Source organism: Microcebus murinus, chromosome 19 (genome assembly GCF_040939455.1).
Source record: "Microcebus murinus isolate Inina chromosome 19, M.murinus_Inina_mat1.0, whole genome shotgun sequence".
In the NCBI taxonomy this organism is placed as follows: Eukaryota; Metazoa; Chordata; class Mammalia; order Primates; family Cheirogaleidae; genus Microcebus; species Microcebus murinus.
In genome coordinates, this window is record NC_134122.1 from 29,114,800 (window position 1) to 29,120,229 (window position 5,430).

At 47.2% G+C, this 5,430-nt stretch overlaps 1 pseudogene; it reads right to left on the reverse strand.

The window, feature by feature from the left end:
* Window positions 1-4,840: 4,840 nt before the first annotated feature.
* LOC142862394 (protein yippee-like 5 pseudogene) lies at window positions 4,841-5,430 on the reverse strand (annotated as a pseudogene).

The following is a 5,430-nucleotide window of genomic DNA, read 5'->3' on the forward strand; positions in this document are numbered from 1 at the left end:
ACGGATCTGGAGCGGACTCGCGTCCAGCTGGGGGCTGACGGCGGGGGTGGGGCAGTGGGGTAGGTACCTCGGGCGGCGAGGCCCTGCTGGAGGGAGCAGCTGAGGGGCCTCGAGTCCTGCCAGCGAGACTCCGCCTGGTCCGGCTGGGGAGCGGGACTGGGAGTGGGGGTGTCTCGGGTTTAGGTGGAGGGAGGGCGGTTGCCACCTTAGTTATGGCCCCACCCTCCCGAGCACCTCTCTTCTCAGTCTAGGAGTCCCCAGCGCCCCGAAGTCCCTCTGCTCCAGGGGCCACACCCTCAATGGAATCCCCCCTCTCTGATTCCGACTGCTAGATGAGTAGGAGCGGCTTGCCAGGACTGCATCTGAGAAACTGACAGAGGAAATCGGAAACCGAGAAGTCTGGGAACTGGAAGAGACACCAAGAGACAGAAGCTGAGAGGCTGAAAGGAGCGGAGCTGGGCCAAGACGTCTCTGTCTTCCGACACTGCGTGGAGTCCCTGAGCAGCCTCGTCTCCTGAGTGCCAGGGCCCCTCAGCCTACAATGACCAGCTGTTATGTCCCTGGCTGGCAGGTAGCAAGGCCCCCGCCGGGCAGCAGGGAAAAGACTTCCAAGTACACCGTGTGTACCCGAACACATGCACACATGAGGCTCTGCACCCCCTGCTAACCCAGGTGGGTGGGAGGAAAAGGGAAGCATGGACCTGGGACACGAGCGAGCGGGTGGGGTGCTGCCCCTGATGCTAATAAGCTGGTGGCCCAGGCTCTTAACTCCCGCAGGGCTCCCTGTGCCACTCATAAAGTAAGATCAAAACACCTGCAGATCTACCCTGTAGGGAGCCAGGAAAGTTATACACAAAGCCATTTAGTAACTGCAAAGTATTCTCAGATGGAGCGAATGCTGAGGTCTCCTGAGGTCTGCTGGACCTTCTCCCTCCAGGGGAGGCCCAGCTCTCATGCTCTCCCCCACCAGCTCCCAAGTTCATCGCTCACTTATCTTATTCCATTTTTTGTACTTTCTAGGGTGTTAACTTCATACATAACCTGGTAAACCGCTCCCATTGGATGTGTTAATGTAATAAGTTGGAGGATCATTTTCTTGCACTCTCACACACAGCCACATCAAGGGTTAAAGAGAGGAGAAACAGGAAACAGAATTCCAGGCCTCAAAAAGTAACTGACAGGCCGAGCAGAGCGCGGTGGCTCACGCCTGTAATCCTAGCACTCCGGGAGGCCGAGGCGGGCGGATTGCTCGAGGTCAGTAGTTCGAAACCAGCCTGAGCAAGAGCAAGACCCCGTCTCTACTATAAATAGAAAGAAATTAATTGGCCAACTAATATATATAGAAAAAAATTAGCCGGGCATGGTGGCGCATGCCTGTAGTCCCAGCTACTTGGGAGGCTGAGGCAGGAGGACTGCTGGAGCCCAGGAGTTTGAGGTTGCTGTGAGCCAGGCTGACGCCACGGCACTCACTCTAGCCTGGGCAACAAAGTGAGACCCTGTCTCAAAAAAAAAAAAAAAAGTAACTGACAAGTCATCCAACCTTCTTTTTTTTATAGGACTTTCTCCATCTCTGATTTCTAAAAGTGGTAACACGCTGCGCATCTCACAAAACTGCAGTTAAGGTGGGAAAGCACTTCAAAAAGTTAAAGATTTCAAGGAAAAAGTCACTAGTGGCCAAAGGGAGACGCGATCATATGCTAGTCTCGCCCCTTTCATCAGAAGCTCCACCTTCTGCCACCAGAAACTCTTAGATTGGTCCAACGATCACCCATTGCCAGTCCCCACAGCCAATCAAAATGGAAGGTTTCCCAAAGTTCCCATCCCTCTCATGTCCAAGCCATTCAGAAGCAAGATGTCAGCGTAAGTCCCACCTCCAGGCGGCTCACTAGGCCAATAGCAAGCCATCTTGTTCCAAATCTCTTATTCTGAGACATCTAGGATAGCCCACATCCTGCCCTTCAAGATTCCGCGGGAGGATAGGGGACGCAGGCGGCGGCAGTGAGGCGTAAACGGTGGCTTTGACGTTTTGGCTGCCCCTCCCAGTAAGAGAGAACAAGTGGTTTCAGCATCCTAAGTACTGGGAGGATGCAGGCAGGCGGGCCACTGTGCTGTGACATCGGCCAAGGTCGGGTGGGGGCGGGGTGGGAGAGAATTGTGGCCAAGCGGAGAGCCCCAGCTGGGCAGGCCTGGGTTTCAGGGCCACCTGTACCTACTACTGGAGGTGTGAACCACAGAACCACCCAGAATGTTTACAAAGCACTTTGGCTTAATCCCCACAACACTAAAGGGTCGGTGGGCTTGTCTGGTCACTTACAGATGAGGAAAGTCATTTTGAGAGGGTGATGGGCTAGATCCCACAGCTGGCACGGGGTCCTAGCACTGCAAACTCAGATTCCGCTGCCCCCTCATCCTCAGAGGGCAAATGAGACAAAGCATGTGAAAGTACTTTGCGAATTATAAAGCACCAAGTGAGTGTCAGTGCTACTAATAATGTCCTTTCTTTGCTCTAAATTTTGTGAATGTCCTCTGGTACGCTTACCTTTGGGTCCCCACGTGTTGGCTTTTACTCCAGGTGATGGATTGTTCATTTGGGCCTTTTATTTGGGAAAGTCTGTTTGTACCCTCTCTGGGCCAGGTATGCTTTAGTGGTATAGCTTGGTCCCTGTCATTTCAGTTTGGACCACCCTCTCCTAGTATACTCTCTTGGCCCCCCACTTCCTCTCCCACTGCCCACCCACAATGAGCCACCTTGAACCTTCATTCCCACAGTCCAGAAGATCTCTGCATCCCGGGTGACCAGAGTTTTGGATTTGAGTGTTTTCCTCTGGGACTCCTATTCTCCTTCCCCAGCTGTGAGACCATGACTAAGTCTTCTGCCATCCCCTTTATCATTCCTCATCCAGTGACCTGTCTATCTGGGCAATTCCCCAATCTATGAATCAAATCTTGATTTTCCAGGCTGTCTCGGCTATCTATGGAGCATCAGCACTCGGATGAGAGCAGCAAAATAAAGGATGTGAAAGCTTTACAGGAAATGAGCTGGATGCCTCATGATTACAACCTTCACAACTAGCTCATTCTGCAGATAAAGGAAGGAGACCAAAGATCAAAGGGTTAAATAATTGGCCCAAAGTCACAGAGCCAATGATTGCCTAAAAGGCTTACTCAGAATTATAGCACTTAAAAGAATCATTCAGATCATCCCAGAAGGCCGGTGCCACAGATGCCACACACTCACTGGGGGGTCATGAAGTCATGGTTTTCTCATCTGCGAAGAGGACATAGCACCTAACTTCCAGTAAGGAATGCATAAGGTAATGTATGTCAAGTGCCTGGCACAACATTTCTGGCACAGAAATTCAATTAATGGTAGGTATCACTATCTGGCCAAGTAGAGCAGTAATTCTCAAATGGGGTGCATTACCATTTGTACTTTGAAATTCAGGCATACCCTCTCATTTATTCTGTGGTCAGGATGGTCAGAACTCTAGGAACACTCACAGGAGCTTCTGGAATCAGGTGAAAGAAAGATGGAAAACCATTGAGCTCAACCATGAACTCTTTGGAACAGGAATGATGTCATAGTTATCTTTATGCATCTTGTACTTAGTTCAGTTCTCAGCACATAGTAGGTGCTCCATGAACATGTTGAATGAATGCCTTCAATCTATTTCTGCAGTTGGGGACAGTGACGTTATTATCTCAGGTCACCCAACTGAGTAGAGGTAAAATCAAACTTCTACTATCCTAACCCGAAACCAATATGCAGCCCAGCTGCACACTGTATTTCTACTGGTAAAGTATGACTATGGTGCTTGGCTATACCTGAAATTTCACATCTTCTCTCCCCAAATAAATAGGTTTCTCCCTCCAGTTCACACAAACCAACAGTGGCTACAATGCCCATTCATTAATTCAACAAGCATTAGTGTCATCTTCCACAGACCTGGGTGATTGCATTTCTGCCCACAAGCTGCTCAATCTAGCTGGCCATAAAAAATACCATTTTATTCTGGAGAAAATTTAACATACAAAAAAGTAGAGAAAACACATATTTACAAGAATCAAGTTGTATATCTGCAATTTTTATCAGTCCATTGAAATAATTAATTAATTAAAATTTTAATTAAATCTTGGGATGCCCCAAGAACTCATCATCAGCCTCAATAATTATCAACTCCTGACTGATACTGTTTCATCCATGCAGCAAGCTACTTCCCATCTCTCCTGATATTTTAAAACAAATTTTAGACATCTTGTCATTTTCATTGGTAAACATTTCTCTTTTTTTAACATCCAACTATTACTTTATTTATATTACTATGCTTAAGTTACATGGAAAAAAGACAACCAAGCAGTTCTGCCCATTTCAGAAAATGTTTCCAATCAACACCAATTATGTGGTGACAAATAACTAGGAATGGTGACATCTTTGGGTCAAGACTGACAAGGAAGAATGGGCTCTGGTGCTGTGGCTCATCTCCAGCAAGAATATGGCCCACTGGCCAGCACAAGCCATGCTAACACTGAGCCTTTCGCACTGGGCACAGATTCAGATCTCTTCTCTGAAGCTAGCAAATCAAGTGAAATAGCTGGTTTTTTTTAAAAAAAAAATTAAATGAAGTCCAACTAAGTTTAAAAACCATGCTCTTGACATATTTTCCTTTCAAAATTCACATCAAACACACTTTTTCACTCTAATTGCCCAGATTTTTTTCCTTACATAGCCCACCAAGTAGCTGCAGACAGACTCTTTTGCCTCAAGATGTAAACATAGGGGAAAAAAATTAACGGCATCTGCATAATATTCTCTCCACACACTGCTGTTGGATGTAAAATACAGAAAGAAAGAAAGAAAGAAAGAAAGAAAGAAAGAAAGAAAGAAAGAAAGAAAGAAAGAAAGAAAGAAAGAAAGAAAGAAAGAAAGAAAGGAAGGTTCCATCTTAGATTCTCACAACCTCTTGTTCCGCAGTTCATGAATCTGACTCTGATGCTAAGGTGACAGTGTATGTAAGTAGATTTTTGATCTCAGTGAAGGAGACCTGGGAAAAGATGGATTTATCTCTTTTTCTTCAAGAGTTATCAGATGGTACATGCTCCTCAAAGCCCTCACTCTCTCGAACTAGAGCACGTTCCAGGATCACACGGCCTTTGCTGGCTGCCTTCAGTGGCAAACTCATAGATCCATCCCAGTTTGCTATTGCAGTTTTTGCAGCTCACATCTCGAACCACGTGGCGGCCAGTGAGCATGACCCGATCTTGAACTTCACTGCACTGCAGGTTAACTACCTTGTTAAAAAGAAATGCCCTGCCAGTGGCGCCTGTGAGTGGAGTGGAGATGAGTTCCAAACGGTTGGTCGGGATCGTATCACAGTTTGCACAAGAAAACAGACCGGTACCACCAATATGATCAAGAAAAATTCTGCCCAT